The sequence below is a fragment of the Equus przewalskii genome, chromosome 10 (genome assembly GCF_037783145.1).
Source record: "Equus przewalskii isolate Varuska chromosome 10, EquPr2, whole genome shotgun sequence".
Lineage (NCBI taxonomy): Eukaryota > Metazoa > Chordata > Mammalia > Perissodactyla > Equidae > Equus > Equus przewalskii.
Genome location: NC_091840.1, coordinates 10,417,379 through 10,430,786, shown reverse-complemented (window position 1 = coordinate 10,430,786; position 13,408 = coordinate 10,417,379).

The following is a 13,408-nucleotide window of genomic DNA, read 5'->3' as shown; positions in this document are numbered from 1 at the left end:
CCCTAGGCTAGAAGCAATGAACATGGAAAACTTTCCATACCATTTTCTTCTTTCAGGGGTCAATCTCCACTAATTTCTGCCTTGTTTTAGTCGCACTCCAGTGCCTGCAGGTAGTTATTTTTTGTATTTTGTCCAGAGTTTATAGTTGTTGTCTGTAGGAGAATTAGTCTGGTAGGGGCTTATCAGTCACAACTGGAAGTAGAAGTTCATGGAAGATTTTTCCCTGATATTTGCATGGCTGGTTTCTTCGTGTCATTCAAATTCAACATCAATGTCACCTCATTTGTAAAGCTTTTTCTGACCTTAATTTAAAGTAGCCTTGTATATTCCTGTATTGAAAAGCAGCCTGTTTTAAGACTGTTCTTAGCACTATCAATAGCCTGCATTTTCCTTACTTACTCATGGCTCTCCCCCTCTTCCTTCAAACCTCTAAAGTTCAAACGTCTGTGAGTCAGTGAGAGCTTCTCTGACTATGCTCTATAAAACACTCTGCTCTTTTCCCACACACACAAACACAGATACACACACATGCTCACACACATCGAGAATGAATAGACTTTCCAATTTGCCTGGGATGGTCTCAGATTATGCCTCTTATCACGACATAATGACTAATAACATTTCCTACTACTCTCAAAAGTTTCTAAATTGGGCCAATAATTTATATAGTAATATTAAAAATCCCTATTATACTGCTTTATTTTTCTTCATATCACTGATCACCACCTGATATATTAGAATTTATGTCTATACATATATGGAAATATACTTAATATATCATATGTCTATATGCGAAATATATGTCTGTCTGCCCATTCTAGAATGTAAGCCTTGAAGGCAGGAACTTTTCTGTTTTGTTCACTATTAAATATTGGTTGCTAGGACAGTTTAGGCACAAAGAAAGATACGTAATAAAGATTTGTTGAAGGAGCAAATGAATAAACCAATTTCTTTTCTTTGTCTACCCTAACAGATTGCAAATTACATGATACTGAGACTTGATATTTATATTTCTCCAATTCATCCCCTGTTCCTGGCATGTAGTAAGGCTTCAATATATTAATGAATTAATCTTACAACATAAATTTAAAACTCTTGCTTCGAAATCATTAACTAATAATAAGTAAATGATGAGCTACGATGGCTGCACAGGCAACTTGATTGAGTTTCTTTTTCTGTTGTGCAGATCTTGTTTATCTGAAATACCAGGTCTAATCCACAAGCAGATTTCCCTTTCCACTGTATTTACAGAGAGAACTAAGGAAGTTTCTAAACTCCCATATTAAAGATCACTTTACTCACTGTGAGAGCCAGAACATTGCCCCCCACCTAAAGATGTCTATAATCCTTGGAACCTGTGAATATGTTACCTTACATGGCAAAATGGACTTTGAAAGTCTGATTAAGTTAAAGATTTTGTGATGGGGAGATTATCCTGGATAATTGAGGTAGGATCCATTATAATCACACGAGTTCGTAGAAATCAGAGAGGGAGACTGGAAGGTTAGAGTCAGATAGAGATTTGAAGATGTATGCTGCTGGCTTTGAAGAAGGAGGAAGGGGCTGAGAGCCAAAGAATGCAGGCAGCCTCTGGAATCTAGAAATGGCAAGGAAACAAAATCTCCCTTATAGCCTCCGGAGGGAGCACAGCCTGCCAACACCTTGATTTTAGTCTAGCGAAACCATTTAAGACATCCGACCTCCAGAACTCTAAGGTAATCAGTTTCTGTTGTTTTAAGGCACTGAGTTTGTGGTAATTTGTTACAGCTGCAACAGGAAACCAGGACACTCTGCATTAGGCTTCTTTGGTGTAATTCACTTCGGGATGGAGAACTTTTCCTGTTGATCTATTGGGAAGGAGAGAACTAGCAGTCTCTGCTCTGAATTTCTTCCAGGCCCAAATCTATACAACAGCCCATCACCCAAAATTCCTCTGCTTGATCTGGAGAGCAGCTTTCAGGCTCCATCTGAGGACATAAGCCCCAGCCACTTGCTTTGCATTCATGGAAGAGAGAAAGGGACTAGCCCACGTGGCTGTCCTCCAACAAGCGCTTCTGCTAACTGCCTCACAGCCTATTCACAGTCTCTGTAGTAACCAGGTATAACTTTGCAACCAGCCCCTGTAGCACCTTGAAGAAAGGAGCATCGATTCAGCTTCAGGTTTTGCCTTTGTTTTAGTTTATTCTCCCTTGTTACACCACATGCTGCTTCTTTAAGAAAGTTTTGCTTTTTTTCAATTGCTGACAGCACCCTTTATTCTGAATACTACCATAGATTCATTATTTTAAATAACTTTATTGTCACTTCAATGGCGTTTGGGGAGGACAGTTATGCAAATACCTGTGTTCAGCCTGTCATCCTGACTTGAAAAGTGTTTCATACTGCTCTTTTTCTATATATTTGGTTGCATTTTGCTCTACTCATCCCCATGTGTCTGTACTTGTGAAGTATTGGGAGATCATATAGGTTTTTGTGTTTGTTGTGGTGATCAAAGATTCCTGGGGCAGTGCCCTTATTATCTGTCAGGCCTGGCATCTCTGATTAAGAACAGGTGCAGCCAGGACTGCACTTTGCCTATCTGAATCAAATGAAAAGCAGGAGTAAGTTTCTGTGGGATCTCGCTCTCCCTCTCAATTCTCTTGTGCTGGAGAGCTTTCCAAAATATTGGCAAAGATCTGGATTTGTGGCTGACCAGTGGTCCCACATCCTGCCATGGCCTCCACAAACTTTGCAGCTTTGAGATAGGAGATTTTGATCTGGTTCTCCTGGCGTCCTATCTTCCACATAATTTCAATTTAATCAGCTGCCTTACATTCAGTGAATTACGGGTTCATTTATCTACCCTTTATTATTGTTGTATGATCAAGTAATTCTTTGAAATTTCTATACATGGATGGCAGCGTTACCTTCTCTCTAAATCAGCTCCTGATGTTCTCCTCTCAACTCTTTGTATATTCCTTTACTTATTACATTTGTAGATGGGTGAGTTAAAGATAGAGGTTAAACACTTATGCCCAAACCACCACCTCACAGAGAAGTTCAGATATGTTAACATAATCAATAAGCTTATGATCTCTATCTTTTTATGAAAAGTTAGCTTAGACATCAATTTATCCATTATAACTTCATTTTATAGTTTAATCCTAAATTACAGTGGAAGGTATAGGGGGTTCATGGTATTCCTGCATAATGCTTTTGTGAATGCTGGGATATTTTAATGATAGAAGGAAGTCCATTGTAGTAGACGAAGTATGGTTTCTGATGCTTAAGCCAATAGGCAGTAAGTGATATTTGGGTTTTGCTGTCTACACTAGAGAGTTCCAACTCCAAAGTGCGCCAAAAATGACAAAGGGTAACACTGAAGGAGTCGGAAGTCTGGAAATGTTACAGGCACTTGGTAAAAGAGATGTACAAGTAGTTTCATGATTCTGTCAGCAGAGAGGGAAGGCCCAAGTTTCTGAGCTGAACGATAGGAAGATAAGTCCCAGGGAAAGAGAATTGGCTCAGAAAGAAGGAAGCGTAGGTACCACGCCTTATGGATAGGAATAGATAATAGGAAGAAAAGCTAGTGAATTACACTATTTTATCACACTATCGTTTGTTTGTAACATAAACAAAATAAAAATAAAATTGCAAAACCTTCAGCTTATGGAAAGCTCCTTTGCAAAGTTTATGGCTTTGTTAGCAAGGTATTTAATTAAAGTTTACTAACTGGCTGGGCTTAGATAGGTCTACTCAAAATTGTGTTTGATTTCTGTAAGCTTAGGCTAAGAATGTTCATCTTAATTTGGATGACACATTATAAAAACCCAAAAATTCCTTATTATCAATAAAAATTAAAAAAAATAATTTAGGCACTGTAAACAATCACTTCTCATGAGACAAGCAGAGATTTCCCCAATGGACAAACAGCCAACTGTTCCCAGTTGTATCACTCTTAAATAAAGGATTCCCAGCAAACATTCGGAAGAAATCATATGCCTTCCAGGGATAGGCAGCTGGGAAAGAGGGAAGAGATTAATACAGAAAAGGCTGTGGACCATCCCGATTCGATTCTTCAGTTCCTTGATTGAAGGCATTAAGTTTTATTTTATTAACTTCTTTCTTGCCCTTCAAAAGTTGAGGGTGCTCACTCGAGGGCTTGTGTAGAATTGCCCCCGGGAACCTCTGTGCAAAGGTTTGAAATCACAGCTGGCTGTGATTAGAAGGATTGGGAGAGATCAGTGCTTGATTAACTTTCAGCTGCTATTGGTTTGCCTCAGTTCCTGCAGGAGAATTAATCCATAGGTTCGAGTAAATTTTGGATCTTAATGGATACCAGATACATCGAGCCCACCCAGACCACCAAGATTTAGCAATCCCTTTCCTCACATTTAAGTTGTACAAATGAATTCATTCCTCTTTACCCAGTGGCCAAAAGAACTCAACCTCATCGTTTTCTCCCAAGGCATTCACTTTATTGTGCCTTCCAGTCTAAGAAAGTATAGGTTCTTTAAGTTAAGGTCCAGGTCTTCATCTTTGTATTTTCAGAAGTATGAATTTAATTCCTTTTATGTAAAAGACTTTGTCAGGTGAATAACAATGCCTTCTGCTCCCTTTCTGTTAACTTGTGTTCAGAACACATGAAATTATTCCGTCTCTATAAGAGCTAGTCTCCACTCTCCACTTCAATTGTACCACAGAAATTGACCCTCCTCCTAAACTGAATTTATGCCATCCTAGTTAAAGATTCTTGAGTTAGAGATGTATATTTATTATTATGAATCATCATTACTTTGATAACATTAAAAGGTATTAATGAGGTCATTAAATACTTTTCCAAGAACCCATGTTTTTGGATCCTTAAAACTTTCATTTTGTTGATAAATTTCCTAACAAGCAAAAGTTCTTCATCTAACTCCTTCCTTGCTAACTGAATATTCTTATGCTTGTGAGTTGAGGATCTCACTCAAAAAAGAAAACTTAGCACAAAAGTAACACACACGTTTGCTTAATTTCAAGAGGCTTCTATTTTTCTGATAGATTATTATGATAGCATTGACCTATGAGACCCACACTGTTAAGAACAGAGACATGTAAATAAAAATAAAGTATTAATCAACATAAATAAATCAAACAGAAATTTTCCTAACAAGCATGTAACTCATTTCCTTTTGTAGAGTCTAATTGCAGGAAGTTGTAGGAAAAAAGCCAAGGGAACTCAAAGCTCATTGCAGTGCTCATGTATTTCTCTGAGAATTGTAATTTAATTAAATGAAAGAGGTAAATTTTCTATTTATGACTTCTTGAATTGCTATGATCGACCTGCTTTCAGATTCATAGGTTCATTTTATTCGCTTCCAAAAACTTTTATTAGCCCTATACTAACACAAATTTACAGAGCTAAATCTTTCTTAGGAAGTCACATGATAGTGACATGCGACAAGCATTGTGCTGCCTGCCTGAGCTTCTCCTCCAGCAATATCAGACAAATTAATGCATATGTCTATAGATCCATATTGTACTTATTTTCTCTCAGTCTTCCTCTCAGAAGCTTTGCTTCAGTTAAATTCACCTATTCATTTTTCTCTATTAATGTGGTACCTATTCCGTATTTTGCCTTTGCTTCAATCATTTTTCCCACTTGCAATGCCCTACTCCTTGCTATTTACTATATCCTAAGTGACTCTCAGGCTCCAGCTTAAGAACCGTCTTATCCGGAGGATTTTTCTTGATTTTCTCAAGATTTATTCCCTGTTCTTTGACATAACATCTTCTTTGAATCACACATTCAGCACTTACTTAATGATTTCTTGGGTTATTATTTATCATTTTGTGAAATTATCTAGTCTGCGTAACTTGGTCGTAATCTCTTATGGTAGAAGGTACACTTTTTAATTAAATAGAACTCATACTTTGTTTATACAAGTAGTATTTTTACAAATACTTGCAAATTATGATGGCTGTGGCACTAACAAAAGAAATAGTATAACATTATTTAAATTTTCTTTGACTCAGAATACCCAGCAAAATCTTACATTTTTAGGAAAAAATATTAAAATGTTCATATCTACAAATACTGCTGCAGAGAGTTCTTAAAACTGAATGACAGATAACAAGTATAGATTGTAAGCTTCCTGCTAGATTGCAAGTGCCATGAGAACGAAAATCCTAACTGTCCTGGTTGCTACTGTATTCCGTGCATAGCATAATACGTAGTACATGGCACATAGTTGGTGGTCAATAAATAATTTTGAATGAATCAAATGAAGGAAAAAGTAATTAAAATAATCTAGACAAAACACATGTGTAAAAGGCAATGTTCCTTTCTTATCTTTATTAAGATCACTTATGATGGATAAAAACAATGATGACAATAATGGAATTGCTACCTATTTTCTGAGACAGAGACAGAGGTAAGTTAACCTTACTTTTCTCAAGAAAATGAACATACGAATGTATTGCAAATATATTGAAAACTAGAGAAAAGTGAAAAAAACTTCTATGAGTATCGGCGTCTTTGCAGCTTAACTTGGCCAACATTTTGCTTTTGCTAAGGAAATTAGGACTTTGAGCATGTTAGAAAATTCATGATCTTTCCAAGGCAGTTAAATCCATCTTAGCTGCTCAGTAGTTGAAGGTGATCACTGAAGTCAGCTAGTGAAATTCTCTCTAGGCTGAGCAGTGGTTTCTGTTTTATCTGGTCTGCTTTCTAGTCTATGGTCTCTAACAAATTGAGTGCATCACTGACTGTGCAGGAAAGACTGAATCCCAGAGGTGATTGAGTGTATAAGAAGCCAAGGATTCAAGGGGATGAAAAAGGACAGTTCATGCTTCTTCCTGCACTCCTCTTTGCTAGAGTGATTGACACCCTTAGTACAGGTGTACCTGCTCTCAGTACTTGTACCTAGGACCTAGCGTACCTGGTTTCAGGAACATTATCTGTATTTCACTCTCTCACCGAAGTTTCAATCGCCTAAGTGCAGCTGATTTCATGTAATGATAGGGAGAACCGATTTAACTCATTCTCACTAAAATGTGAGTGGCTGGGTCATAGCCCCTAGAAGACACTGTACTTTTAAAGTTGTACTAACTCAAATATGTATCTATCTATTGGAGCTTCATCAAGATTTTCAAAAAGGTTAAAAGCTAAGCAAGATCTTTCTATAAATATTTTATAACAGGCTGGTATTTTTTTAAGGAGTTAGTTTCTAGGAATTAAGTAGGTATCACTTACAAAATGTCTTCTCTACTTTAATTCCTCAATTCTCTTTCTCCATAGGTATCACACTGTCCACAACTTCTCCCATTCCACTCATCTTGAAACCAGCAAGAAACATTGTACCAGTAGTCAAATATGCATTGTCCTGGTCTCATTAAGACAGGGAGATGTGAAGAAGGGGACTTTAACCACGGTAGTGATAACTCAAGTAGCTTTATGTATATGTGTGTTGAGGGAGTGGAGTGTCTGTGAGTGAGCATGTTGGAGCAAAGGACAGACAGGAAGGACAGAAGTGATATTAAAATATATTATGGATCACTATTACGTTGGGAACTTCCAGAATACAGATCCCACTCAATTCTCCTGTGGTTACAATCCATCATGACTAACTAAGTTAATAAGGAATGATGTAATTAGTATAAATACCATAAACCACAGCCTTCTAGAAAAATAGTCAGGATTTTAAAAATCTATCATAGGGGCCGGCCCGGTGGCGCAGTGGTTAAGTTTGCACGTTCTGCTTCTTGGCAGCCCGGGGTTCACCGGTTTGGATCCCGGGTGCAGACATGGCACCGCTTGGCATGCCATGCTGTGGTAAGCATCCCACATATAAAGTAGAGGAAGATGGGCATGGATGTGAGCTCAGGGCCAGGCTTCCTCAGCAAAAAGAGGAGGACTGGCAGTAGATAGCTCAGGGCTAATCTTCCTCAGAAAAAAACAAAGAAAAGAAAAAAAAATAAAAATCTATCAGAATATGTATCACATGGCGAGTCAAGTAATATGGACACAGTAGTTACCCAGCCCATAAGACTGTTAGCCACAGATTGAAAACACTAAGATGATACTCTAAAAATCAGGAAATGATGTTGATACCCAAGTTTCCAGTTTGGAAAAGAGCAAAAGACACACAAATAAAGCCTTTGTTATCCTATAACATTTTTAGAAGCCATTGAAGTGAAAACGATTTATAAGAAAGCCATTTTTGGGAAAAGATGACATTTATCACTCATTTTCTAAAGAACCACAACCTGCTAACAAGAATATAGAAGGAATGATCTCTTGAATTATTTTAGCCCGTGGGGAAGTTGTCAGCATTTAAGATGACGCAGGACCTCTTTGTCTTGCTGGAAACACCACGTTATACATTTGCTGTTGAGTCAGCCTCCTGACTCCCATTTTGCTTATTTCTCCATGTCTGAGAATTCCTGCTTCTTATTTCCCTGTTCCTCATTAGACACCTTAAGGGTCACTGGCAAGCAGTGGTCTTTCCGTAGAAATAAGAGCCTAGCATGAATGTGTCATGGAGTTTGAATAACTTTCTCTTCCCCTAGGATCCAGCAAATCAAGGTTGAGGTCCATTGCCAAAGACTCTGGCTCAGCTGGAGGCAGCGCCTGGCAGGAAGGGGGGTTATCATTGCACTGGAGGGTGTCCTTGCTGTGTCTTCCCTGCTGTTCAACTACAGTTTTCAGAGGCTACTGACCCGGGATCTTTCATCAGCCTGAAACCCACTTTTAATAACAACAAACTCGGGGAATCTAGGGAGTTCTTCACCAACGTCTGGAAGTCTGACAAACATCTCGTAGTTCTGCCTGGTAAGGTCCACCGCCGCTTCATGGGGCGTGTCTCCTCCCGCACCAGTTCTGGAGGTAAAACCAAACATCACCTTTTGGAATGAAACCCACAAATAAAAACAAATTAACCCGCCTCGCCACCAGTCCCCTCGCGGCCCCAGAGGTATAGTTTAGCCCACTGCTTGCTTTAATGTTCTGTTTTACAGCTTTTGGGGCTGAATTCTTTGGCTGTCCATCCTCAGAGTGGGGGCATTGTGATTCAACTTCTTCATTAATCATAACAGGGAGTTCTGCTCACAGGATCCCAGCTCACGGACTCTGCTCAGCTTGCCGTCCTGCTCCTTGCAACAAACAGGCTGCAAAAATGTGTTTACTTTACATGTCAGATATTGTTAGCCTTGAACTGGGGGCCTCTCGTGTGAACTATTCAGCAAGTCCCACGTAGTCAGTCTCAGGTTTCCCTCCCATGATGGAAGTGACATCAGATCTTCGAGCGCTGTGATAGTGGTTTTGACTGAACTGCTTGCAGATTATGTCTGCAGATTTAAATGATGGTTGAACTTCAATTCAAGCAGTCAATGTCCTGAGTGAAGTGTTTCCTCCAGGGATTTTGTAAGTCAAGATCAAGAGAACAAAGTGCTGAGGAGGTGTTTTCATTAACTTGCATGCTCAATTTCTTGAGATTCACAAAGCTTCCATCTCTGAAGTGATTTCTTCTTGTTCTCCAACGTGCATATTTCTCTCTAGTCAACGTCCCTTATCACGATGAATGTGATCACATCTGTTCTTGAACTGGATTCTTTTCTTACACTTTTCATTTCCAATTACTCAAGTGATTTCTCACTTTTCTAGAAGCTCTACTTCATACAAAGTCAACATCCAAAAGTTCAGTTTTCATTTTCTCTCATTAGTTCAAGTGTGTTGCTTTCCTTTCACAGTCAGACAATTTGCTGGGGGCATTAAGTTTAGAAATTTCCCGGTGTAAGTTTAGCTTGCGAGAAGGAGAATCTCTAAATTCTAAATGTACTTATCAGATAACATTTTGGGAGCAACTACTAGGGATCTCAAAGTACAAGGATTTTCCTGTTTTTATCAGACAACCTTCTAGATATAATGTGAGCCCAGAATTACACATGAGCATCAGAGTTAAAGAGTTCCAAAGGTAACGTTCCTCCAGACTGTGAAGGCTATGGTGAAGGGACAGTATTTTCTATCCCTCTAGTCCAGTGACTCTCAATGGGGTAGATTTTGCCCCCCAGGGGACATTTAACAATGTCCAGAGACATTCTCGGTTGACACAACTGGGGAGAGGGCTTGCTAATGACATCTAGAGGGTAGAGGCCAAGCATGCTGCTAAACATCCTACAATGCAGAAGAAGCCCCTTGCCTCCAAACAAAGCATTATTTGGCCCAAAATGTGAATAATGCCAAGGCTCAGGAACACTGCTCCAGTCTATGTCAATCCTCAGTGATTTGTGTATACGGGACACTCAATAAATGCTTGAGAACTAAAGACATGAATAACTTATAGGTTCTGAGCTACAGTCAGCGTTCAGTTCAGCTCACTAGTGCTCCCTTGTTAGTCTATTCAATGCTAGATCTTGCCTGTCTTCCTAGACTTACGTAACTTACTATTTCTTCCTGCCATCCCTCACTTCCTCCGACTAGCCTCCTCCAACCCGGCTCTGGTAGATTAATCTTGCTCATGGCTAATGCTTGCTTAGCTCTTATGTCTCCAACTTGATGGCTTGCTGAGCCAGAAGACCACAGAAGCAGGATCAATAGAAGACCTGGCATCAGGAGTAGCAACAGTCGCCACCACCTATTCTAAACATTAACGTCACTTGATAGATTTCGGCAACTTTCCCACTTTATGCCTGGCCCTGTTGATACAAGTGCTGTAGCTGTAATGAAGTTAAACTCAATATATTTTTTCCTCTAGTTATAACTGGCAATAATTTTGCAAGTTCCCAGCTACCGTGGAATCCATTTGGGGCAGGCAAAAAAAGCAAACCAGCTCCAGGATGAAATGTAATTGTGGTTGCCACATGTGAAACAGGTTAGCTACCAGCTTTTCTCGTTAGCCTTACACTGGTTTACAGACGCTGGCTTCTGCTTAAACCAAATATATTTCACTAATAGGAAATGGAGACAATTATCTGGGCATTTTATTTAAAGAAAAACGGCTTTTCCTGGAAACATTCAGATTATGAAGACAAAAGGATTCTTAAAATATGTTGCCAGAGGGTGTATCAACATTTTCAGATTATTTATCAGAAAGATGTGGAAATACATTCTATGTCTATGCTCAGGTCCGGAAATGTGACTAGACGCAGTTAATTAGTGAGCGCATACTGTATGCTAACACACTGAACTTGTTGCCTGTAGTACCCATTTAATCATCCCAATGACCCTATGAGGTATATAGTGATATCTTCATTTTTATAGTTAAGGGCACCGAGGTTCAGAGAACTAGAGTAACTCCCAAGATCACACAGATAGGAAAAGAGGCTTAACTTAATATTAGAAAGAACGTGGAATAAAACCTTAAATTCATTAATATTATAGGAAAATCTCAAAGCGCCATCACAAAATTTGAACACATTTGACATTATGAGATGTGCCTAAATCTCCAACAATAAATCTAGTTTTCTATTTTGCCAGTGTTGAGTTACCACCAGTTTAAAATTCTGCGTCTGTCCCTCATGTTGTCTTTTCAGTTAACCAACTTCGTGAAAGTGCACTTTATCTCTAAAATTTATAGTTCTCGCTCATCCTAACAAAAGCAAATCATCTGTTATTTTAAGTTCTTTTCAGGGTAGATTAATCCTCCTCTAAAAATAATATGTCAATAACTGAGCCATGTTCTAGCATCTCATTTAATTTTAGATTTGTCCATATAAGCGCTTTGCTGTATCACTAAGTCCTTGGCCACTTTAAAACAAATATTTGAATGTGACTTCACGAGGAAAATGTTTCCATGGGTAGAGAAGATACTCTGGAAAAAAAAACAAGGAAAACTCAAGGTACTTATAGCTACTGCAAGTTTCTTTTCTTAATCAAACTTAATTCATCTTATAAGTGAACTATATTTGTATAAGGGAAAGCACACATTTTATTTAAGTAGACCAATTTGCAGAGAGCCCTGCACATACATCTGTAACCTACTATAAACACGAACACACAGGGTCCTTTTATACTTATTGAGTTTTTTTATATTTTTATTTCATATCAAAGATTTCTACTGACGTCAATGGCAGTCCCAGGATTGGAATGACTAGCAAAGATTCAACAGGCAGTGCCTGACAGGATTTTAGCTCGTTCGCTGAAAAAAGGCCTTGCATAAGTGATCTAACCAGTGAATCCTAATTTAAGAAATGTCCATTTCAATCTTTATGAGTGGAATAAACATATCAATAATAAGAATAATTGAACAAGGCTTATGATTTCAGACGTTTGAATGTTTTAGTTGGAAGGTTGTAATAAATTACTTTCTATTCCAGCCTAATGCAGTGTATTTCCATCTCCAAATATTCTTTGCCAGCATTTCCACAATTATATAGGGAAACAAAGGATTATGATAAACATAAAATTCAGTTATAAATTCACATTTTTATTGACACTTTAAAAATTAGTCTTCATTCAAACATCTCTCTCATCTTAAAACTAGAATGCACCCTTGCCCAGTTTGCCAACATTTTTTTCAGAAAGTTTCCCAGAGCTTGTCAGACGTACAAAGTAGCCACAAAATGTGTTGCGCTACGAAATCCTGTATAATGCATAGGATTTTCCCTTTCATAATGGGGAGGTGATAATAACTTGCTAATTAGTAATATCTTAGTCTCTCTTGGTTTAAAAATAGTCTTTTCTAGGTAATTCAGGCTCTGGCAGGAAAAAATTGGATTTCACATTTCCTCCCCCAGTTTCTTCAAATTGTGTCTGGGTGTATGCACTGGGGCGAGAGATCACTTATTTCATTGACTTAAGGAGATCAGAGAAGGGGCTTCAGTCAATATGCACCAAAAGAAAATCTAATATTTTTAATAATATTCTGAGGGAGCAGGGGTGCAACCAGTGGAATAGTTACTCTAACTTATTTGAAAACCCTGTCCCATTTCTGATAAGGAAAGCAATCAAAAGCTTTTATACTCAACCATAATACAGGTCATTTTTTAGTCCTCAGATAGGAAATCTGCATTAGTTAGAACCCAGAGCTTTGCACTGATTTTAATAATATACGGAAGTGTTCACGTATATGGGAGGGAGGGAGGGGATAAAGTAAAATAAATTTTGTACAGGTTTTTACTTCTGATTCCTCTCATAACTGAGTATTCCAGAAGTGGCTGTGATTTTATGCTTCTAGAAGCAGGTATTGATAATTCACTACATCCACACTATCTGTTATCTTGGGCAGAGAAGGAAAATATCTGGCTTTGAAATTGATCTGGGTCTTGGGGTAAAATGGGGATCAGTTTCCTTATGCGGAATCCCTAGTGCCCAGTGCTGGTTAAGGGGAAGCCTGCAATTCTCTTTTTCAGGTTGTATGAAAAACAATATTTTCCCTTGAGCCCTGTGGTGAGAGGGAGGCAGCAAATCTCACAAGCCTGCATTTCTAAACTCTTCCCCTTTTACCTC